General features: G+C 37.1%; 1 long non-coding RNA gene across 2 annotated transcripts in view; it reads right to left on the bottom strand.

Moving 5' to 3' along the window:
• Positions 1 to 20,464, bottom strand: part of LOC143684538 (uncharacterized) — a 117,298-nt gene extending 96,834 nt beyond the window's left edge. For both annotated transcript variants that reach the window (XR_013176068.1, XR_013176069.1), the window contains exon 1: positions 20,421 to 20,464. This is a non-coding gene — a long non-coding RNA (uncharacterized LOC143684538). The remainder of the gene's footprint in view (positions 1 to 20,420) is intronic.
• Between the last annotated feature and the right edge of the window lie 5,839 nt (positions 20,465 to 26,303).

The following is a 26,303-nucleotide window of genomic DNA, read 5'->3' as shown; positions in this document are numbered from 1 at the left end:
AATGTAATACCATTCATTATAATAAAAAATGAACAAAAAATGGAAAATAAGTACTGGTGAGGATGTAAATAAATTGGAAACCTAATATATTATAAATGGAAACGTAAGATGGTGCACTTCCTTTGGAAAACAGTCTGGCACTTCTTCAAAAAGTTAAACATAGAATTACCATATGACCCAGCAATTCCACTCCCAGGATACACCCGAAAGAAGTGAAAACATGCATTCGCACAAAAGCTTGTACAAGAATGTTCATGGCATTATTCATAAAAGCTAAACCTAGAAACACCCAAATGTCCATTAACTGATGCATGGATAAACAAATTGTGGTGTATTCATACAATGGTAGCTATTTGGCCATAAAAAAATAATGAAGTTTTGATACATGCTACAACACGGCAGAACCTTGAAAACATTATGCTAAGTGAAAGAAGCCAGACACAAAAGACAATACACTGTATTAATCCATTTAAATGAAATGTCCAGAAGAGGCAAATCCATACCCAGAAAGTAGATTTGTGAATGCTAAGAGACAGGGAAGTGGGAAGATACTCTCACTCTTACCCCAAAAGGGATACACAAAGTCCTTAGCCATTGTAGCCATTTCTAAGTGATGTTAATTACTGCTAGAATCATCCAATCAGAGTTATAACTGAATATTCTGTAATTTTATACACCAACAACAATCCTTAAATAAAATTAAAAGGGGAACTGAGAACATAGGGGTAAAATATATATATGCAGATAAATACAGATATTCACCTAACAAGCAAGGTAGAAAATCTGCCTAATCGATACAGTTCTTGTTTCTGTAACTCACCACAAGACTACAGTTTATGTTACTAATTTATTTCTTCCATTGTCCTTTCCATGTTCCCTTTGCCCTCAATCAGCACTTCAGCTTGTTGAGCTCTTTACTTGGTGGGGTGACCCTTTCTTTAATTCCCGAAGGATACAAATTCTCAGTGGTCCTGTCTTTTGTTGGTTGCTATAGTTTTCTACTAACATTTTTTAAAATAATCATAAATTTAATCATTGGGATACATGGCATTATATAACCCCCTTCAATCTTATTCACCTTTATTATGGCAGTGTTACTTATAAGCCTGCTAATTAGTTATCATCACTTCTATCTGCTCCTTTGCATTTAGATTCAATTTTTGGGTAGCCTTTCCTCCATTTCTAACTTTTGTGTACGTCTAGGTCTGCTAAAATTCTACAGTGTAACCTCTCAGGTTACCTTTACCAGAGTCATAATGCTGAAATCTTATAGTATCTGTCCTTCTGTGACTGACATTTCACTCAGCATTATGTCCTCAGGATTCATCCACATTGTCATATGTTTCAGGACATCATTTCATCTTAGGGTTGTATAATATTCCATCATATGTATATATCACATTTTGCTTATCCACTCATTTGTGGATCAGTATTTGGATTATTTCCATCTTTTGGTAATTGTGAATAGTGCTTCTATGAACATCAGTGTGCAAATGTCTGTTTGTTTGTGCTGTTTTGAAAGCATTATATACCCCAGAAAAGCCATGTTTTAATCCTGATCAAATTTTGTGGGAGCAGCCATTTCTTTTAAAAAAAAAATTTTTTTTTTTTTACTATTAAATGTAACATACTACAAGAGGCAATTTCCAAGTACATTTTTTTTTTTTTTTTTTTTTTTAAAGGAAAGACAGAGAGAAGGAAGGAAGGATAGAAGGAAGGAAGGAAGGAAGAAAGGGAAACATCTTTAAACATTTTCTTGTTTTTTATTGTATTCTGTTTCTCCGTTTTTGTTACATGGGCTGGGGCCGGGAATCGAACCGAGGTCCTCCGGCATAGCAGGCAAGCACTTTGCCCGCTGAGCCACCGCGGCCCTCCAAGTACATTTTAACAAACAGTTATAGAACAGATTTTAAAGTTTGGTATAGGTTACAGTTCCATGACTTTTCATTTTTTTCTTCTAACTGCTCCAAAACACTGGAGACCAACAGAAATATCCATATAATGATTCAGCAATATACTCGTTTGTTAAATCCTGTCTTCTCTGTAATACTCCTTCTCTTTAAATGACATATATTCATAAAAGCAATAAATTTCAAAGTACATTGCAACAATTAGTTATAGAGCAGATTTCAGAGTTTGGTATGGGTTACAATGTCACAATTTTAGGTTTTTATTTCTAGTTGCTCTAAGGTACAGAAGATAATTCAGTTCTCCTATTCATTTGTTAAACCCGACCTTCTCTGTATAACTTCAGCATCAACTTTGATCTTTCTCCCATTCTTTAGGAGTATTTGGGCTATGCCCATTCTAACTTTTTCATGTTGGAAAGGGCTGTCAATAATGTGGGATAGGAGGATGCAACTAATTGATGTTCTGGAAGGGCTGGCCCCTCTACATTTCAGGACTTATTTGGTCCAGGGACCCATCTGGAGGGTGTAGGTTTTGGAGAGTTACCCTAATGCATAAAACCTTTGTAGAATCTTATGTAATGCCCTGGTATTTTTTAGGATTGGCAGAAATGATTTTATTTTGGGGTTGGCAAGTTATGACAGATAGCAATGTCTAACTGAAGTATGCATTAAGTGTGACCTCCAGTGTAGCCTCTTGACTCTGTCTGAACTCTCTCTGCCACTGATACTTTATTTCTTACACTTCTTTTTCCTCTCTTGGCCAGGATAGCATTGTTGATCCCATGGTGCCAGGGCCAGGCTCATCCCTGGGGGTCATCTCCCATGCCACTAGGGAGATTTTCATTTCTGGATATCATGTCCCACATAGGGAGGAGGGCAATGGTTTCACTTGCAGAGTTGGGCTTAGGGAGGGTGAGGCCACATCTGAGCAACAAAAGAGGTTCTCCAGAGGTGACTCTTAGACATACCTATAGTAGGCTAAGCTTCTCTGCTACATACGTAAGCTTCACAAGAGCAAGACTCAAGATCAAGGGCCTATTTTTCTTATAAGCATTTTCTAAACGAGACTATATAATATTTTTTCCTTTTGTTTCTGGCTTATTTTGTTCAACATAATGTCCTCAAGGTTCATTCACCTCATTGTATGCCTCACAACTTCATTCCTTGCTGTAGCCACACAATATTCCATTGTATGTATACAACACAGCTTGCCCTTCCACTCCTCAGCTGAGGGACCCTTCAGCCACCTCCATCTGTTGATACCATGAATAATACCTGTATACATGTCAATGTGCAAATGTCTATTCATGTCCCTGATTTCAGTTCTTCCAAGTATATTCCTAGTAACAGATTGTCCAATCATATGACAACACTATATTTAGACTTCTGTGGATCCACTACATTATCCTTCGGAGGGGCTGCAATATTCTATTTCCCTACTGACATTGAATAGGTATACTTTTCCACATCTTTTCCAGCACTTATATCTTCCTATTTATTTGTTTGTTTATTTAATTTACAAATCTGCAGTTTTTGTTGAGATATAGTCACATATTATATATTCTATCCAAAGTATGCAGTCAATGTCTCACAGTATCCTCACTTCATTGTACAATGATACTCACTCTCAATATTCAGCAATTTTCATTGCTCCAAAGAGAAAAATAATAGATATACACAGCCACCAAGTATACTTGGTGTGACACTAGTAAGGTACTGTTGTTTAATATAGTCCATAGCATGCAATGGGTCATTTTCCCCATAGACCACTCTATTGTACAAGTGTTATACATACATTTGAAGTAGTTCATGCAAGACTTATTTATATTTGTAGTGTTAATAGGTGAGATATATGACTTTAGACACCCCCTTTCAATCATATTCACCTTCAATATATTCACTTATAATCCATATAGTGAACTGCTATCACCTCAATCCATACCCAAAGATTAAAATCAACCTTATTAATAAATCTGTACATATTAGGTAACTGCTGCCCCTTCTCTAGCTTCTATCTCTAGGTCTCCAAATTATAAATTTTCAGACTATGAATTTACATTTTCTAGGTTATTCATATTAGCAAAATTTCTGTGTCTGGCTTATTTCACTCGGCATCATGTCCTCAAGGCTTATCCATGTTATTGCATGTTTCGGGACATCACTCCTTCTTATTGCTGCATATTTCCATCATATGTGTATACCACATTTTGTTTATCCACTCATCTGCTGATGGACACTTGGATTGTTTCCATCTTTTGGCAGTTGTGAATGATGCCACAATGATCATCAGTGTGCAAATGTCTGTTTATGTCACTGCTCTCAGACCTTCTGTATATATACCAAGTAACAGAATTGCCATGTCACCAGGCAGCTCTATATTTAGTTTTCTGAGGAATTGCTAAACTATCTCCCACAGCAGCTGTATCGTTTTACATTCCCACCAGTGAGAAATAAGTGTTCCATTTTCTCCACATCCTCTCCAACATTTGTGGTTTCCTGATTGTTTAATAGTGGGCATTTTTAGAGGTATGAGATAATATCTTATTGTGGTTTTCATTTGCATTTTCCTTATAGCTAATGAAGATGAACATCTTTTCATGTGCTTTTTAGTCATCTGTATTACCTCTTCAGAAAAATATTTATTCATATCTTTTGTCCATTTAATAATTGGGTCATTTGTCCTTTTGTTGTTGAGTTGTAGGATTTCTTTATACACACTTTATATATAAGGATATAAGGATATCAAATCCTTATCAGATATACATTGAGTTCGTTGTCTTTTCACCTACCAACAAAGTCCTTTGATGCACTGAAGGGTTCAATCTTGAGAAATTCCCATTTATCTACTTTTACCTTCATTGCTTGTGCTTTGGGTGTAGGTGTAAGAAGCTACCTCCTATTACTAGGTCTTTAAGATGTTTCCCTTTACTTTCTTTCTAGAAGTTTTATGGCATTGGCTCTTATATTTAGGTTTTTGATCCACCTTGAGTTAATTTTTATATAGGGTGTGAGGTAGGGGTCCTCTTATTCCTTTGGATATGGCTATCCAGTTCTTCCAAACCCATTTATTGAAGAGATTATTATATTCAGAGGATTTGGGGGCCTTGTCAAAAATCAACTGACCATAGATCTGGGGGTCTATTTCCAAACTATCAATTTCATTCCACTGATCAATATGTTTATATTTGTGCCAGTACTACACTGTTGTTTTAACTAGTATGGCTTTATAATAAGCTTTAAAATCAGGAAGTGTCTTCCGGGTCAAGATGGTGGCTTAACAACATGCATATTTTAGTTCATCCTCCAGAACAACTACTAAATAACCAGAAACAGTACAGAACAGCTCTCGGAGCCACAATAGTGACCGAACACACAGCGTACCCCAGTCTGGACCAGCTGGACCGGCCGCAAGCAAATCCAAAACCGTGAGTGAGTTCCCAAAGCTGCGGCGGCCAGCACCCCTCCCCCACAGGCCGCTTCCCAGAGGGGAAAGGAAAGGACTTTATCAGCAGCAGGGACTGGGCATAATCAAACGCCAATTGTGGAACTAATTAACAAATTCTGACTACTAAAAATAGGGCCCCAGCTTAGGTGAACCTGATCGAAGCAGAGGTTGCTCATTTTTGCCCCTGCGCCAAGGCGGCAGGACTGACAGAAAAAGGGGGGAAAAAAAGAAGGAAACAGAGGTTTTTGTGGCTGTGTATCTACAAAGGCTGGACTGCCTCTGGATACAGCGGCAGGACTTTTCAGGCTGCAACTGCCCCATGCATAGGCAGAAGTGAGCTCTTTTGGGGGCTTATCTGGAGCTTGTGCCTTCCCCAGGGCAGGAGTGAAGCCCCACCCAGGTGGAATCCCTCCATCAAGGAATTCAGACACCAGGGCTTGGTAATTTGAAGCCATTAAAACCAGCCTACAACCTCTCCTCTGTCTCCACCATGCCCCCAGCAGGGAGAGTCTGCCAAAGTTAAAGGTATTACATCATCTTATGCTGGTGGGACCTGCAGTCAGACAAGGGCTACATACTGGGCAGGATAAGAAAAACAGAGTCCAGAGACTTCACAGGAAAGTCTTTCAACCTGCTAGGTCTCACCCTCAGGGAAAACTGACGCAGGTGACTCTTTCCTCCTGATAGGAGGCCAGTTTGGTCTGGGAAAATCTGGCTGGGGTCAATAATATCTAAGTAGACCCTCCTAAGTGTGTGTGTGTGGGGGGAAGGTACCACACAAGCAGGGCAAGAAATAAGAAAACAAGAACTGAAAAATTCTCCTCTGTTAAAAAAAAAAAGTTTAAGCTAAAGGTCCAGATAAAGCTGAACGGAATGTCAAAGATAGACAACAAATTCATCCAGCAAGAAAACCCTAGATAAAAAAAGTGAAAGCAATCTCCAGAATAAACTAATTAAGGTAATTAAATGCCTAGAGGCCAGCAAAAAATAACAAATCACACTAGGAAAATTGAAGATATGGCCCAATCAAAGGAACAAACCAACAATTCAAATGACATACAGGAGCTGAAACAATTAATTCAGAATGTATGAACAGACATGGAAAACCTCATCAAAAACCAAATCAATGAATTGAGGGAGGATATCAAGAAGGCAAGGAAAGAACAAAAAGAAGAAACTGAAAGTCTGAAAAAACAAATCACAGAACTTATGGGGATGAAAGGCACCATTGAAGAGATGAAAAAAACAATGGAAACCTACAATGGTAGATTCAAGAGACAGAACATAGGATTTCTGAACTGGAGGACGGAACATCTGAAATCCGACAAGAAACAGAAACTATAGGGAAAAAATGGAAAAAATATGAGCAGGGACTCAGGGAATTGAAAGACAATATGAAGCACATAAATATACATGTTGTGGGCGTCTCAGAAGGAGAAGAGAAGGGAAAAGGAGGAGAAAAACTAATGGAGGAAATTATCACTGAAAATTTCCCAACTCTTATGAAAGACTTAAAATTACAGATCCAAGAAGTGCAACATACCCCAAAGAGAATAGATCCAAATAGACATACTCCAAGACATTTAATAATCAGAATGTCAGAGGTCAAAGAGAAGGAGAGAATCTTGAAAGCAGCAAGAGAAAAGCAATCCACCACATACAAGGGAAGCCCAATAAGACTATGCAAAGATCTCTCAGCAGAAACCATGGAGGCGAGAAGACAGTGGGATAATATATTTAAATTACTAAAAGAGAAAAACTGCCAACCAAGAACTCTATATCCAGCAAAATTGTCCTTCAAAAATGAGGGAGAAATTAAAACATTTTCAGACAAAAAATCACTGAGAGAATTTGTGACCAAGAGCCCAGCTCTACAAGAAATACTAAAGGGAACACTAGAGACAGATAAGAAGACAGAAGAGAGAGGTGTGGAGAGGAGTGTAGAAAGGAAGACTACGAGTAAAGGTAAAAAGAAGGAAAATTAGATATGACATATAAAATCCAGAAGGCAAAATAGTAGAAGAAAGTACTACCCATGCAGTAATAACACTGAATGTTAATGGATTAAACTCTCCAATCAAAAGACATAGTCTGGCAGAATGGATTAAAAAACAGGACCCATCTATATGCTGTCTCTACTCAAAGGACACAAGGCCAAGGACACAAATGGACATTTACACACCAATGTTTATAGCAGTATTATTAACAATTACCAAGAGATGGAAACAGCCAAAATGTCCATCAACAGACAGTTGGCTAAATAAACTGTGACATTTACGTAAGATGGAATATTATACAGCTATAAGACAGAATAAAGTTATGAAGTATGTAACAACATGAATGGACCTTAAGGACATTATGCGGAGTGTGATTAGCCAGAAACAAAAGGACAAATACTATATGGTCTCACTGATATGAACTGACATTAGTGAACAAACTTGGAATATTTTGTTGGTAACAGAGACCATCAGGAGATAGAAATAGGGTAAGATATTGGGTAATTGGAGCTGAAGGGATACAGAGTGTGCAACAGGACTGAATATAAAAACTCAGAAATGGACAGCACAATATTACCTAACTGTAATGCAATTATGTTAAAACACTGAATGAAGCTGCATATGAGAATGATAGAGGGAGGAGGGCTGGGGCATAAATGAAATCACAAAGAAAGATAGGCGATAAAGATTAATGGTGTAATCTAGGAATGCCTAGAGTGTATAATGATAGTGACTAAATGTACAAATTTTAAAATGTTTTTGCATGAGGAAGAACAAAAGAATGTCATTACTGCAGTGTGCTGAAAATAGATGGTACTTAATATTTTAAAAAAAAATCAGGAAGTGTAAGTCCTCCTATTTCATTTTTTTTTTTAGGATGCTCTCAGCTATTTGAGTGCCCTTTCCATTCCCCCAAAATCTGATAGCTAGCCTTTTTCATTAAGAATATATTTACCTCAAAACCTGGAAGAAATGACACGGAATGAAGCCGGTGGCACAGAATCTTCCCAGACCAGTCCAGCGCACCGAGAGTGCCCAGAAAGACACAGGGGTCACTCCCTTGAGTTGCCCAGACACAGGCAAGTGAGCATTCAGAGAATTTCTACATGACTAGCTGTTCATCCTTTCAAAAGAATGCCATTCTTGTTCATTTGAAAGGGATACTTCCTTTAAATCTGGAATTCAGAGACTCTGAGGGTAGGTGCTGATAGAAAAGACATTTAATATGAAAAAACAATCTTGACTGGATAAAAGGCACTGGGAATCGAACCCAGGTCTCCGGCATGGCAGGCACCACGGCCCACCCAGGTTAACCTTAAATTGAATACAAATAAATACAAAGTATGACCAGAAAGCACTTAAAAGTTGAATGAAAGAATTCATTCTGTGGAAGGCCAGGTGAAGAGTTAGAATGTTCTCTTATTTACAATGGGAGGCAATGGAAAGTATTCTACCATATTTTACAAAGAAAAGTGGTATGCATCGTATAAAAAGAATTCAAGTGGTTGCGGTACTGCAGAGCTTGGATCAGAGAAATGAGAATCCAGATTTGGCTCTGGCAGAACAGAAAGGAAGGAGACAACCTATTGACAGAGGTTGGCACTTAAACTGAAGGAGACAATTAAATGTGTTTTCTGCTTGCTGAAATATACTGATACCCCCCAAAGTACGGCAGGCAGGCTGAACAGACATTTTAGTGGGGATGTTCAGCTCACCACGTAACTGAGTTCAGGAAAGTCTGGAAGACACTTATTAGGGTGATAATTCCTTTGAACTGAAAAATGGGAGTGAATGGAATGTAGCAGGAGTTTGGCTTTCTCATTTTTGCCTAAACTCAGAACATTACATACCATATTTAAGAAAAAAAAGGGGGGAGCCAATGCAGGAGCATGAGAACCAATACTGTGGTAGCACAAAACTGCAAACTCTATTTATAGCCCATGAGCATGTATGAGCTTTTTCTTTCCTTTTCTAGAGAGATGCAAATGTTAAAAAAAAAAATGACCATGGTGATGAATACACAACTATGTGATGATATTGTGAGCCATTGATTGTAACCATGTCAAGAATGTTTGTATGTCAAGAATGATCATATGTCAAAAATGGTGATATGTCAGTTCATTATTTATAATAAAAATATTTCTAAAAAAATTGAAAGATAAAACATAGGCCTGTACAGCAGAGTGAAACCCATTCTAGATGTTGGATTACAGTCAAAATAAATGTATGACAAAGTCATAGAATAGTATATAGAAAAATATACCTAATTCAAATAATGACTGATAGAACTATTTTAATAATTTTTCATCAATCATAAGAATGGTAACTATTGTTAAAAAAATAAACAATTACAAAAAAAACTGCTACCATTAATAGTAACACCTATGCAAGATGCTGGTGGTGGGGTTGTGTACAGGAATTCTATTTTATGCATGATTGTTTTGTAAAATCACATCTTCTCTAATAAAAAGCCAAGAAACAAACAAGAAATTGTGTCTAACAGTCACCCCCAGAGAACAATTAAATTATCTAAAATTAAGAGTGTTGATGGACTGTTTGCTCTGGACATTATACATAAGGCCCAGTAGTCAGAGCTGGCTGAAAGATTCACTGACTGAGAAGTAGATTGGTGAACGATGGTATAAACATATGATCCAGCATGGTGCTACTACTAAAAGGAATGATGTAGTGAGGTATGCAACGATGTGAATGAATCTGTGGGACATCTGATGGAGCAAAATAGGCCAGAAACAAAAGAGCAAATATTGTATGATCTCATTTAGAAAATACTTACAAGAAAACAGGCCTAGATTGTAAGTTTTTATAGCCATCACACTTAGTCCAGAGCGGTAATTGTTATTTTTGGATTTTGAAGGACTGTTTCATATATGTATAACCTCGTATTTAGAGACAAAAATGAAGCCAATTGAGTCAAGATTAAGGTAATTCAGAATACGGGGGCAAAGGAGACATTGCCTGTATTTTAGAATTTCCTCTCCTCTTTGAGACCAAAGGAAGAAAGTTGTATTATGTCCAGAACCTAGGTTTTCTGTAGCACATAACCTACTCGACTTGTCTCAGTAGATCATTTAAACAATACAAACACATTCATTAAATGTACAAACACATTCATTAAATGATCTACTTGTCTCAGTAGATCATTTAAACAATACAAAAACTCATTCTTATCCTGGGAGCCCAGGATAAGAATGAGAGCTTTAAATCCTGTACAGCTTAATGTGATGCCTGAATACATCCCAGAGTATATCAAGCAGATAATCAAAAAGTATTGGCAAAGTCCCTTGAAAGGTGGGAGAAAAAATAGGGAACAATTAAACTTTACCACTGGGGAAACCCTGGAGACCAAGTCAAACATTAGGGACACCCAAGTCAATAGGCCAAGCCTTTGATCTTAAGGTTTGCTCTTGTGAAGCATATACCTGTAAGGCATCTATAGGCATGCCTTACTTCTGGCGGACCTCTTTTGTTGCTCAGATGTGGCCTCAGTCTCTCTAAACCCAACTCTGCAAGTGAAATCATTGCTCATTCCCCACCCCCGCCCCATATGGGACATGATATCCAGGAGTGAAAGACTCCCTGGCAGCATGGGAGAGACCCCCAGAGATAAGCCTGGTCCTGGTACTGTGGGATCAACAATGCCATCCTGACCAAAAGTGGGAGAAGGAGTATAACAAAGAAGCTATCAGTGGCTAAGAGAGTTCAAATAGAGTTGAGAGGCTACAATGGAGGTCACTCTTATGCGTGCTTCAGTTAGACACTGCTACCTATCATAACTTGCCAAACCCAAACCCAAACCATTTCTGCCAATCCTGAAGAATACCTAGGTTATTATATAAGATTCTATAAAGGTTCCATGCACTAGGGTAACTTTCCAAAACCTACAACCTCCACAGGGTTCATGGACCAGATAAGTCCTGAAATGAGGAGAAGCCAGCCCTTCCAGAACATCAGTTAGTTCCATCCCCCGTCCCATATTATCAACAGCACCTCCCAATATGAGAAAGTTAGAATGGGAATAGCCCAAATATCCCTAGAGAGTGGGAGAAAGATCAAAGGTGATAGTTGAGTTATATAGAGAAGATCAGGTTTAACAAATGAGTATGCATGCTGAATCCTTAGACCAATATTTCTTTTAGTCTCCAGTATCTTAGAGCAGCTAGAAATAAAAACCTAAAATTGTGGAATTGCAACCCATACAAAACTCTGAAATCTGTTCTACAACTAATTGTTATGATGTACTTTGAAATTTATTGCTTTTATGTATACATATTATTTAAAGAGAAGGAGGAGTACAACACAGAAGAAAGGATTTAACAAATACGTATAATTCCTGAAATATTATATTGGTATTTCTATTGGTCTCCAGTGTCTTGGAACAGCTATAAGTATAAATGAAAAATCATGGAACTGTAACCCATAACAAATTTAACATCCATTTTATAATTACTTGTTAAAATGTACTTGGAAATTTATTGCTTTTTTGTATATATATTTCACAATAAAAAAGGTAAAAAATGTTTAATTTTATAACAATTTCCCATCTTAACCATATCTTAAAGCTTTTTTATTGTATAATATAATATATATACAAACTAAAGAAAGAAAAATTTTCAAAGCACCCTTCAACAAGTAGTTACAGGAAAGATCTCAAAGTTTGTCACAGGCTACCATACCAGCCTCCCAGATTTTTCCTTCTAGCTGCTCCAGAATACAGGGTGCTAGAAAGAGTAAATGCTTTTTTTTTCATCACAATCGACTTTTTTCTTATTTTCTATGGAAAATAACATATATGCAAAGAAGCAATAAATTTCAAAGCACAACACAACAATTAGTTGTAGAACAGATTTCAGAGTTTGGTATCGATTACAATTCCACAGTTTTAGGTTTTTAATTCTAGCTGCTCTAAGATACTGGAGACTAAAAGAAATATCAATTAATGATTCAGCAATCATACTCATTTGTTAAACCCTACCTTCTCTGTATAACTCCACCATCACCTTTGATCTTTCTATCCCTCTCTTTGGAAGTATTTGGGCCATGATCATTCTAACTTTTTCATGTTGGAAAGAGCTGTTAGTAATAAGGGGTAGGGAGATGGAACTAGCTGATGTTCTGGAGAGGCTGGGCCCTCTAGGTTTCAGGACTTATCTGACCCGAGGACCCATCTGGAGGTTATAGATTTCTAGAAAGAACCTTTGTAGAATCTTATATAACACCCTAGGGGTTCTTTAGGATTGGCTGGAGTGGTTTGGGTTGGAGTTTGGTAAGTTATGATAGGTAGCAATATCTAACTGAAGCTTGCATAAGAGTGACTCCAGAGTAGTCTCTTGATGCTATTTGAACTCTTCCAGTCACTGATACTTTATTAGTTACACTCCTTTTCCCCCTTTTGGTCAGGATGGAATTGTCGATCTCATGGTGCCAGGGCCAGACTCATCCCTCAGAGTCATCTCCCACACCGCCAGGGAGATTTTCACCCCTGGATGTCATGTCCCACGTAACATGGAGGGCAATGATTTCACTTGCAGAATTGTACTTAGTGCGAAGCCACATTTGAGCAACAAAAGAGGTCCTCCAGAAGTAACTCTTAGGCATACCTATAGGTAGGCTGATCTCCTCAATTTATGTAAGCTTCACAAGCCTCAAGATCAAGGGCTTGGCCTATTGATTTGGGTGTCCCTAAAGTTTGACACAGTATCAGGGGATTTCCTGATGGTAAAGTTTAATAACTTCATATTTTTTATCCCATCCCTCAAGGGGCTTTGCCAATACTTTTTGATTCTCTACTTAATATACTCTAGGATGTATCCCCAGGCATTACATTAACCTATACATGATTAAAGACCCTCATTCTTGTTCTGGGCTCCCTGTGTTTCAATGGTTCAAATGAACTATACAGATAGGTTGAGTTAGATTATATGCTACAGAAAATTTAGGTTCCAGACAATATAAACCTTTTTTCCTTTGGTCTCAAAGAGTAGGTACAGTTTTAAAATATAGATAATGTCTTCCTTACCCCTATGTTCTAATATACTTTAACCCCAACCTGATTGGTTTTGTTCTTATCTCTAAATACCAGGTTATCGATACATAAAACGGCCTCTCAAAATCCAGAAATAATAATTACCACTCCAGACTAAATGATCTGCTATAAGAGCTTACAATCTTGGCCCCTGTTTTCTTAGAAGAATTTTCTAAAGGAAACCATACAATAATTATTCTTTTGCTTCTGGCTTATTTTGCCTCACCACATATCCCATAAGTCATTCACATCACATGCCTTATGAATTTGTTCCCTTTTGTAGTGAGCAGCTATTTCTTTTAATCCCTATTCAATACTGTAGGTTGAAAACTTTTGATTAAATTATATCCATGGAGATGTGGCATGACTAATTGTGGGTGTGGACTTTGATTAGAGGGAGATGTGATTCTACCCATTCCTGGTGTGTCTTGCTCAGTTTACTGGAATCCTTAAAAGAAGAAACATTTTAGAGAGAGTTAGAAATTACAGAAATGACAATAGCCTCAGAACCAACAAGAACTTCACAGCAGACCTGACACAGATGCATACATGTAGAGAACAGAGACACTTTGGAGATGCTTGGAGCCCAGCAGATATCACCATGAGATGTTAAGCAAGCTGGAACCTGGAGAGAGCCAAGGTTCTCTCCAGATAAGCCAAGAGATGGGGGCCAGTCCTGGAGACATAAAGCGAGGAACCCCCACAGGAGCAGAGGCTGAAAGCAACAGAGCTCAGAGCAAGGGACCAGCAGATGTAGCCACATGGTTTCCCAGCTGACAGAGGCGTTTCAGACCAATAGGCCTTTCTTGAGTGAAGGTAACCTCTTGTTGGTGCCTTAAGGAACCTTAAGGAACTTTCACTTCCTTAGAACTATAAACTTGTAACTTATTAAATTCCCCTTTATAAAAGCTGTTCCAGTTCTGGTGTATCGCATACCAGCATCTAGCAAACGAATGCACTCTGTCACTGTCCTCAGCTTTTCTAGGTATGTACTGGGTATTGGAATTGCCAGGTCATAGGGCAAGTCAATATTTAGTTTTCTGAGGAATCTCCAAACTCTCTTTCACAGTGGCTGCACCATTATACATTCCCACCAACAGTGAATTAGTGTTCCTATTTCTCCACATCCTCTCCAACATTTGCAGTTTTTTGTTAAATAGCAGACATTAATATAGGTGTGAGGTGACATCTCACTGTTATCTTAATTTGCATATCATTATAGCTAATGAAAATGAGTATCTCTTCATGTGCTTTTTAGCCATCTCTATTTGCTCTTCAGAAAAGTGTTTATTTATATTTCCTGCCCATTTTACAATTGGTTGTTTGTTCTTTTGTTGTTGAGCTGTATAATTTCTTTATGCACATAGGACATCAAGCCTTTACTTAATATGTGGTTTCCAAATATTTTCTCCCATCAGGTTGGCTGCCTCTTCACCTTTTTAAAAAATTATTTTTATTTTTTTATTGATAAATTATATATTCACATACCATGTAATCGTCCAAACTGTACAATCAAAGGTTCACATTATCCTCATATAGCTGTGCACTTATCATCACAGTCAACCTCTTCACCTTTTTAATAAGTCTTCGAGGCACAGACGCTCTTGATCTTAAGGAGTTCCCACTTGTCTATTTTTTCTTTCATTGTTTGTGCTTTGGGTGTAAAGTTTAAGAAGCTATCTCCTATTACAATGTCTTGAAGATATTTTCCTGCATTTTCTCCTAGAAGTTTTATGGTACTGGCTCTTACATTTAGGTCTTTAATCCATTTTGAATTAAGATGTAATTTTAATTTTATTTTTTATATAAGATGTAAAGGAAGGGTCCTTTGTATTTCTTTTGGCTACTGATAGCCAATTCTCCCATGCCCGTTTATTGAAAAGGCTATTCTGACCGAGTTCAGTGGCTTTGGGGGCCTTACTGAAGATCAAATGTCCACAGAGTTGGTGTTCCATCTCTGCACTCTCAGTTCTATTCCATTGGTTGATACTTCTGTTTTTGTGCCATACCATGCTGTTTTAACCACTGTGGCTGTATAGCAAGCTTTAAAGTTAGGAAGTGATAGTGCTCTCACTTCACTTTTCTTTTTTAGGATATCTTGAGCTATTTGGTTTGCATATAAATTTGATAACCAGCTTTTCCAAGTCTTCAAAGTAGGTATTTGGGGTTTTGATTTGTATTGCATTGAATTTGTAGATCAGTTTGGGTAGAATTGACATCTTAATGATATTCAACCTTCCTATCCATGAGCATGGAATATCTTTCCATTTATTTAGGTCGTTTTTAATTTCTTCTAGCAATTTTTTGCGTATAGGTCCATGACATCCTTGGTTAGGCTTATTCCTAGATATATGACTCTTCTGGTCATTATTTTAATAGAATTTTTTTCCTGGGTTATCTCCTTGGATAGATCATTGCCTGTGAATAGAAACATTACTAATTTTTGTACATTAATCTTGTATCTCATCACTTTTCTGAATTTATTAGCTCAAGTAGCTTTGTCATAGATAACTCAGGGTTTTCTAAGTACAGGATCATATCATCTGCAAATGATGGAAGTTTTACTTCTCCCTCTATTTGAATGCTTTTTACTTCTTTCTCCTGCCTAATCACTCCAGCTGGGCCTTCTAATACAATGTTGAAATATAGTGGTAACAGTGGGCATCCTTGTCTCGTTTCTGATTTTAGGGAAAATGCTTTTAGTCTCTCACCACTCAGTATGATGCTGGCTATGGGTTTTTCATATATGCCCTCTATGATATTGAGAAAGTTTCCTTTGATTCTTACCTTTTGAAGTGTTTTCATCAGGAAAGGATGCTGGATTTTGTTGAGTGCTTTTTCAGCATCAATCAATATGATCATGTGATTTTTCCTTTTGATTTGTTAATGTGCTTATTACATTGATTTTCTTATGTTAAACCACCCTTGCATTCCCGGTATAAATCCCACTTGATGATGACATATAATACTTTTAATGTGTTATTGGATTCAATTTGCTAGTATTTTGTTAAGTTTTTTTTATATCTATGTTCATTAGAGAGATTGGTCTGTAGTTTTCCTTTCTTGCAGTGTCTTTATCCAATTTTGGTATTAGAGTTATGTTAGCATCATAAAATGAGTTGGGTAGCATTCCTTTTCCTCAAATTTTTGGAAGTGTTTGAACAGGATTGGTGGTAGTTCTTTTTGGAAATGTTTGATAAAATTCATCTGTGAAGCTGTTAGGTCCTGGGCTTTTCTTTGTGGGAAGATTTTTTGATGACTGATTAATCTCTTTACTTGGATTAGGTTTACTGAAATCTTCTATTTCTTCTCGAGTCAGTATAGGTAATACATATGTTTATAGGAATTTGTCCATTTCATCTAAGTTGTCTAATTGGTTGGTATATAGTTGTTCATAGTATTCTCTTATGATTTTTTTTATTTCTTCATGATCTGTGTTCATGATCTTTCCTCTCATTTCTGATTTTGTTTATTTGCATCCTTTCTCCTTTTTTCTTTGTTAGTCTAGCTAGGGGCCCATCAATTTTATTGATCTTCTCAAAGAACCAACTTTTGGCTTTGTTCATTCTTTCTATTGTTTTATTGTTCTCCAGTTTGTTTATTTCTGCTTTGATCTTTACTTCTCTTCTTTTATTTGCTTTGGGGCTAATTGCTGTTCTTTCTTTAAATTCACCAGGTTAGAAGTTAAATCCTCAAGTTGTGTTCATCCTTATTTTTAGTATAGGCATTTAGTGCAATAAATTTCCCTCTCAGCACTGTCTTTGTCACATCCCTTAAGTTTTGATATGTTATGTTCTCATTAACATTAGTCTCCAGATATTTACCAATTTCCGTAATAATTTCTTCCTTGACTCATTGATTATTTAAAAATGTGTTGTTTAATCTCCATATGTGTGAAAGCTCTGGTTCTTTGGTGATTACTTATTTTCCAGCTTTATTCCATTGTGATCAGAGAAAGAGCTTTGGGTAATTTCACTCGTACTAAATTTACAAAGATTGTTTATGCCCCAGCATATTCTCTATCCTGGAGAACGTTCCAAGTTGCACGAGAGAAAAATATATATCCTGGTGTTTTGAGAAATAATGATCTATATATGTTCGTTAGGTCTAACTCAATTTATTCCATTACTTAGGTTCTCTATTTCCTTGTTGATCCTCTGTCTATAGTGGTGTATTGAAGTCTCCCACTATTATTTTTGAAATGTCTATAGCTCCCTTCAGTTTTGTCAATGTTGGCTTCATGTTCTTTGGAAATCCTTGATTGGGAGTGTAAACATTTAGGATTGTTATTTCCTCTTGGTGAACTGTCCCTTTTATTTTTTTACATAGGTAGGCACCAGGAATTGAACCCGGGTCCTCTGGCATGGCAGGCAAGCATTCTTGCCTGCTGAGCCACAGTGGCCCTGTCCCTTTTGTTAATATGTAATGTCCTTCTTTGTTTTTTATGATGTCTTTACATTTAAAGTTTATTTTGTCTGATATTACTATAATTATTCCTGCTTTCTTTTGGTTACAGCTTGCACAGAAGATCTTTTTCCTTCCTTTCACTTTCAATTTAATTGTGTCCTTGAGTCTAAGATGTGTCTCTTGTAAACAGCATATAGATTAATTATATTTTTAATCCATTCTGCCAGTCTGTGTCTTTTAATTAGTGAGTTCAGTCTGTTAACATTCAAAGTAATTACTGTAAAAGCAGCTCTTTAATCCACCATTTTATCCTTTAGGTTTTTTTCTTATCTTTTAGTTTTTATTTGCCAGATCTATATATTCTTTTCCTTCTCTATCTTTTCAATCCCTTAAATTACTATTATTAATACCCTTCAGTTCTGCGCTCTCCTCCAGATCTCATTCTCCTGTCTTTTATTTCAGCTGATGGGGCTCCATTTAGTATTTCTTGTAGGGCAGGTCTCTGATTGACTAGTTCTCTCAATCTTTGTTTTTCTTTGAAGATTTGAATCTCTCCCTCAGTTTTTAAGGATAATTTGGCTGGATGAAGAATTCTTGGCTGAAAGCCTTTCTTGTTCAGGATTTTAAATATATCATACCACTGCTTTCTTGCTTCCATAAAGCCTCTGAGTAGTCCAAACTCAATCTTTTGTATTTTCCCTTGTAAGTTATAGATCATTTTCTAGTGCTGCTTTCAAGACTTTCTGTTTCTCTTCAACATTTGATAGTTTGATTAGTATGTGTCTTGTAGTAGACCTATTCAGATTTATCCCATTTGGAGCTTGTTAGGCCTCTCTGATTTGCATATTTATGTCTTTTATAATGGTTGGGACATTTTCCCCAATTATATCTTCAACTAACTTTTAAAGCCCTTTACTCTTCTCTTCTTCTGGAACACCATTGATTCTTATATTTGTACACCTCTTGTTGTCTATCAGTTCCCTAAGATTCCATTGCATTTTTACCATCTTTCTGGCCATTTATTCTTTTGTGCACTCTATTTCAATTTTCTGCCTTCTAGCTCCCTTGTTCTTCCTCCTGCTTCTTCAAATCTGCTATCATGTGTCTCTAGTATATTTCTAATTTGGTCTATTATATCTTTCATGTCTGTAAGATCTGCCATTTATCTATTTAATCATCCCAATTCTTTATGCTCTTCTATTGTCTTCCTGATATCCTTTATTTCTTTTTTAAAAATTTTTTAATGTTATTTTTTTAAATCCTAAAAACACCAATCAAATGCAAACATTCCTATTTTGATCATTCCGTTCTACACATATAATCAGTAATTCACAATATCATCCAATAGTTGCATATTCATCATCATGATCATTTCTTGGAACATTTGCATCTATCAGAAAAAGAAATAAAATGAAAACAGAAAAAAAATTATACATACCATACCCCTTACCCCTCCCTTTCATTGATCACTAGCATTTCAAACTAAATTTATTTTAACATTTATTCCCCCTATTATTTATTTTTATTCCATATGTTCTATTCATCTGTTGACAAGGTAGATAAAAGGAGCATCAGACACAAAGTTTTCACAATCACATAGTCACATTGTGAAAGCTATATCATTATACAATCATCTTCATCCTTTATTTCTTTATAAATACCCTTCAGTAGTTGCTCCATATTCTGTGTCCCCTCTGGAATTTTGATTTGGTCATTTGGCTGGGCCATTTCTACTTGGATCCTCACATGCTTTGCAATTTTTTTTTTTTGTATTTGGCATTTGATTATCTTAATATACTTATTTTGCAAGTTGGTTCTCTTCACTCATCTGAAGTTTTGCATTTACTTGGATTTGTTTTGAATGTTTCCTTTTGCACTTGGTTTATCAGTAATTCCCTACTAAATCAATATCCAGACCTCATGTAGGGAATACAGTTCAACCTGAGAGACTACTACAAGCTAGGCTGGGATGCATGGGTACTTCAGTGACAGAATAGCCACCCACTACATGGGAGACCTAGGCTTGATTCTGGTTTTCAGGCTAGAAGTCCAAATCAGGGCACCATCAAGGTGATGCTTTCTTCCTGAAAACTAGCATTATGGGACTGGTTTCTGATGATTCTGGGTCCTTGGCTCCTCTGTCACATAGCAATGCACAAGGTAGCCTCTCCTGGAACCGTCTTCTCTTAGAGGTTCTATTGACTCAGCTTCTTGCTTCCCGTGGCTTTCTCTCTCTAGTTTTCCATTAACTTTTACTTTAGAACATGAAATACTAAGGAACGGTGCAGATAACCCCCTGGATTCTAGACACAGTCCTCCCTGACCTAGTGGTAGACCAGCAGCCCTGTTTCCCCCTTGGTAATCAGAATCAATCTCCCCAGTCACTGTTGGTTTGGAGGTATAAGGGATTTCAAATGACCAAGTAACAATCTCAACTTCCAGGTCAATGAAATCACTGTTGTGTCCCATGATGGAAACACTTCTCCACTAGGAACCAACACTCCTAAATCTGCAGATTTCAGAGTTTCATAGAAGGAAGAAAAATCCTATGAATATGTTATTCAATGTAATTGTGAAAGGAACTACTTAACCAACCACACTTTAACTTCAAGACTTACATATTCTGGGTGCTTCTTCAAAGCAGTTCATTCTGTAATATGAGTCAACATTACAAGATATTGTCTCCTTTATGACTTCATAGGTCAAATAATATCCAGTACCTGATAGGAAGCTCAGATCACATGGCCCCTTGATGTTCCATGACCAAACATTCAATCTTTTAGAAATAATATATCTGATAAATGTTTAACATTGAGTGTGTGTGTGTGTGTGTGTGTGTGTATTTTTAACTCCATAACACAAAGACAAACAGCCCAATTTAAGAATGGACAAGGAAAATATCTCCAAAAACTGGGAGAAGGATCAAAGGAGAAGGTGGAGTTGTAACAGAGAAGACAGAATTTAACAAATGAGTATGACTACTGAATCACTGTATTGATATTTCTTTTTAGTCTGCAGTGTCTTAATTTCAGGAGACACCTGAAATGGAGAAACTGTAACTCTTACCATATTTTGAAATTTATTCTAAAAACACTGTTAAAAGTTACTTTGGGGGTGCATGGGTGGTTCAGTGGTAGAATGCTCACCTTTCATGCAGGAGACCCAGGTTCAATTCCCAGACCATGAACCCCCCGCCAAAAAAAGTTACTTCAAATTACATCACTTTTTTATATATCTGCTATATTTTACAATAAAAATGTTTTTTAAAATGGGTAAAGGACTTGAATAGACATTTCTTCAAGAAGATACACAAATGGCAAAAAAAAACTGATGAAAAATGCACAACATTACTAGTCATTAGGGAAATGCAAATCAAAGTCACAAGATACCATGCCACATGCACTGGAATAACTATTTTTAGAAAATAGTAGATTATAAGTGTTGGTAAGAGTGCAGAGAAATAGACTCATTCATACATTGTTATTAGGAATTTAAAATGGTGAGACTGCTATGGAAGACAGTTTGGGAATGCCTCAGAAAGTTAAACAGAACTGCTATATGACCTGGCAATCCAGTTATATACCCCAAAGAATTAAGAACAGATATTTATATACCAATGTTCATAGCAGCATTATTCACAATTGTAAAAGGATGCATTAAATGTCCATCAATAGAAGAATGGATAAACAAAATGTGGTATAGACATACAATGGAATACTTTTCAGCTCTAAAGGGGAATGATGTTCTAATACATGCTAGAACATGGATAAACCTTGAAGACATAAAGCTAAGTGAAATAAGCCAGACACAAAAGGACAAGTATTTTATGATCTCACATATATGAAATAATTAGAATATGAATATTCATAGAGCCAGATATTAGACTACAGGTTACCATGCACAGTGATAGGTGGGAGATGAGGAGTTGTTGCTTAATGGGTACAGAGTTTCTGCTTAGGATGATGGAAAAATTTTGGTAATAACGGTAATCGTAGCACAGCATGAGAATGTAATTAGCACCACTGAATTGTATTCTTGAAATTGGCTAAAATGGGAAATTGTATGTTGTATAAATGTTACCACAGTAAAATTAAAAAAAAACTCATAGAACTATACAACACAAAGAGTGAACCCTAATGTAAACTGTGGACTTAGTCAATAATATAGCTACAATACTGTTTTATCAATCGTAACAAATGTACCACACTAATGCAAAATGATAATAATAGGGAAAACTTTGGGTGGTGAGGGGTGAGTGGAGACAATAAATAGGAACTTTCTGTATGATTTTTCAATAAACCTACAACTGCTCTAAAAAGGAAAGAAAGAAAGAAAAACATTCTATCTTCATAGGGTCTACTACCAAGTCTGGTGTAAATCAAAAGGAAAACAGTCATTGCAGAAGAGAGCATGGATTGCACCAAAAGCTTAGCCGTGTGTGATGTGATTTTTCATTAGGGTTTTCCAGTAGTTCATTGGGCCTTTTTTTCAGTCATAGGCAGGTCAAAGAACAGCATTCACCTTTAATGAGATAACCCAACATACTTCAAATCACTGGACCCCCCAGAAACTTTACTGAGATCACAAGCTCCTGAATTTTCATGGGCTTTACGTCCTATCTTCTGGCTTACTTAAGCTTTCCTAAGGAATTTAAAGCACTTTCTAAAACCTGCTCAGTAGGTCCAATCAGAATGAAATCATTGATGAAGTGATGTTCTGTGAGGTATTAAGATGACTAAAATCTCTTTAGGCCAGTTTATGAAAGAACAGGAGGGCTGACACAACCGTGAGGCAAGACTGTGAAAGAATACTATTGCTCACACCAGGTAAAATTTAAATGCTTTTGATGGTATTTGTGAATTGTTATAGAGAAAATATATATCTTACCAGACCAAGTGGCATATTATTGGGGTTTCCTTTACCACAAACAGAAACCCTACACTCACTTTGCATTAATTCCCCATGGCCCCTGCCCTCTCATCTCTGGTAACCTGTCCTCTACTTTCTGTCCCTATGAGTGCTTATTCTCTGATGTTTTCTTTGTGGTTACCATGGCACTTAAATATAACATCCTAAATCTGTAACAATCTTGTTTGCTAGGATACCAACTTAACTTCAATAGTATACACACATGGGTTCCTACCCTCCTCTCTCCCCTACTTTTATGTAATATCACAAATTATATGTTTATACATTCTGAGTCTAAAACTACTGATTTATCATTACATTTTGTGCATTTGTCTTTTAGGTCCTATAGGTTACAAACCGAAAATATAATAGTGCTGGTATTTATATTTCCCCATGTCATTATCTTTACCAAAAATCTTTATTTTTTCATGTGACTTCAGTCAATTGTCCAGTGCCCTTTCCTTTCAACCTGAAGAACTCCCTTTTGCATCTTCTTGTAGCACTGGTCCAGTGGTGACAAAGAGCCTCAGTTAAAAAAAAAATTATTAGAGAAGTTGTGGGTGTGCAGAACAACTGTACATAAAATATGGGATTCCCATATACCATCCCATTATTAACATCTTGCTCTCAGCTTTTGTTTATCTAGGAATGTCTTAATCCCTCCCTCAGTTTTGAAAGACAGTTTTGCCACATATAGTATTCTTGGTTGACATTTTTTAATATGTCTTCTCACTTCTCTCTTGCCTCCATAATTTCTGATGAGAAATCAGTGCTTGATCTTATTGAGGCTCTCTTGTGTGTGGTACACTGCTCCCTACTTGTGATTTTCAGAATTTTCTATCTTTGGCATTTAACAGTTGATTATAAAATGGCACAGTGTGGCTCCATCAGATTATTTCAATTGCCTTATCTTCAAGTTCACTGATTCTTTCTTCTGCCAGCTTGAATCTGCTGTTGAACCCCTTTAAGAAATTTTTTATTTCTGTTACTGGAGACTTCAGCTCTGTTTGGTTCCTTTTCATAATTTCCATCTCTCTATTGATGTTCTCCTTATATTAATCTATTGTTTTCCTAATTTCCTTTAGTTCTTCGTCCATTTTTTCTTTTAGCTCTTTGAGTGTATTTAGGTTCATTCTTTCTTTCTTTCTTTTTAATTTTTATTTCTTTTTGGCATGGGCAGGCTCTGGGAATTGAACCTTGGTCGTTGGCATGGCAGGTGAGAATTCTGCCACTGAGCCACCATTGCACTGCCCTAGGTTCATTTTTCAAAAGTCTTCGGAATGTCCCAGATCTAATCCTCCTCATTGATGGTTTCTAATTCTCTTTTTCCTGGGCCATCACTTCCTGTTTCTTTATATATTTTGTAATCTTTTGTTGAAACATGGGCATTTTGATATTTTAATGTGTTTATCACTGGGATTCAGACTCAGAGGTGTCTGTTCCTTAAGCTTGTATCCAGCTAGTGTCATTATAGAGCTTTCCTAGTATGTCAGGAGCTAGCAAAAACAAATGAACAAATAAACCACAAAGAAGGGGAAAAAAGAAAGTACCTTTCCCAGTCTTTTCAGTGTGACCTCTGCAAGTGTTCTTCAGAGTTATACACACAAAAGAGTTTAGAAAATAGCTAAAGGTCAAAGCATGGAATGCACTGAGCCTTTCTGAGCATGCTAGGCATTTATTGTCTACTTGGATGACTCCTCTTCCCTAGAAAACAATTTCATCATGGTCCCAGGCACTGTACTCTATATCCTACAGCCAGCACTCTCTCACCCCAGGCAGCATAATTTGACTGTTTTCCCATGGAGTTCTGTAGGAGAGCTCTTTGAACAGCCTTCTATAAATAGCTAAAGTTCTAGGACAGCAAATCCTTCAGGCCATACCAGACAGCTTGGGCCAGATATTCATGCTTCCAGTACGTGCACCAGGGTTACTCTGCTCCCTAAAGAACAGGGATGTGCACTGGGAGTACAGCCTGGCTCCATGCTGAGCTGGTAAGTGGTGAAGAAGGGGCTAGCCGGGGCACCATGTGATCCTACCACTTTTACCCAGCCTTTTTCTTAATCCAATGCTTACCCTGTTACTTCAGTCCTTTAATTGTTTCTGGAGCTTCAAGAAAGATGTTTCTTCCAGTTCTTACTGATTGTTCAAAGGTTCTGTACGAGAATGGAGCCCTGAACCTTCTTACTCTTCCATCTTCATTGAGGTAGAGCCCCCTTCTTACATTTCAGATTTCTTCTTCTATACTATTCCAGAGAAGTTCTAGCATCTCAAGCTCACTGAATGAAGGTTACTAATGAATCCAAGTTTCATTCAATGAACCAAAGAAACTACTAACTCCCCAGCTGCACAAGTTAACAATGTTGTAGTTAACAACAACAACAAAACTTGGAAGCAACTTCTTCCTGTCCTGTATACACACCCCTTTGCAATGTGTCTTTACTGCTCCTGCCACTGCAAGATGGAGTCTATTTCTTGATCCCCTTAAATCTGAGTTGGGCTTCTGAATTGCTGTGACCAGTGGAATGTAGTAGAAGTGACTTTGTGAGGATTGAGGCCAGGTCACCAAAGGCAGCTTTCTTTTCTCTCTCTCTGTCTTTCCATAACCACCTGAAACCATCATGTAAAGAAGCCTGAACTAACCTCTTTGAGGATAAGAGAACGCCTGGAGAGAGAGGGCCAACTGAAGGCCAGCAACAACTGGCCAATATCTAAGCCACCCACCACCAGTCAAGTGACCAGATGACTGCCACCACATGAGTGATCCTGGCTCAGGCTGGTGTAAGAATTGCCCAGCTGAACCAAGCCAAATTGCTGAGCTATAGAAACAAGCAAATAAAAATGTTGTTCTTTTAAGCCACTAAGTCATACAGCTATAGATAAATGGCTCACACAGTCAATCTCTTCTATAATCTCTGGTAAGTTAGCCCAAATCAATGTATGGAGTAACAAGAATTCCACCTGTGATGAAACTAGGATATAGGTAAAACCCTAAACTACAAAATGGGGAAAGTGATGCTCAAAGCAATGGTGATCAAGAAATAGTGGGAATTCCAAAAAGAAACAGAAACTATCCGGAAAAGAATGGAAAAATTTGAACAGGGTATCAGGGAACTCAAGGACAATGTGAAGCGCACAAATATACACGTTGTGGGTGTCCCAGAAGGAGAAGAGAAGGGAAAAGGAGGAGAAAAACTAATGGAAGAAATTATCACTGAAAATTTCCCAACTCTTATGAAAGACCTAAAATTACAGATCCAAGAAGTACAGCGCACCCCAAAGAGACTAGACCCAAATAGGCGTTCCCCAAGACACTTACTAGTTAGAATGTCAGAGGTCAAAGAGAAAGAGAGGATCTTGAAAGCAGCAAGAGAGAAGCAATCCATCACATACAAGGGAAACCCAATAAGACTATGTGTAGATTTCTCAGCAGAAACCATGGAAGCTAGAAGACAGTGGGATGATATATTTAAGTTACTAAAAGAGAAAAACTGCCAACCAAGACTCCTATATCCAGCAAAATTGTCCTTCAAAAATGAGGGAGAAATTAAAACATTCTCAGACAAAAAGTCACTGAGAGAATTTGTGACCAAGAG

The sequence above is a fragment of the Tamandua tetradactyla genome, chromosome 5, assembly GCF_023851605.1.
Source record: "Tamandua tetradactyla isolate mTamTet1 chromosome 5, mTamTet1.pri, whole genome shotgun sequence".
Lineage (NCBI taxonomy): Eukaryota > Metazoa > Chordata > Mammalia > Pilosa > Myrmecophagidae > Tamandua > Tamandua tetradactyla.
The sequence above is the reverse complement of the archived record's forward strand: the minus strand, read 5'-3'. Positions and strand labels throughout refer to the sequence as shown.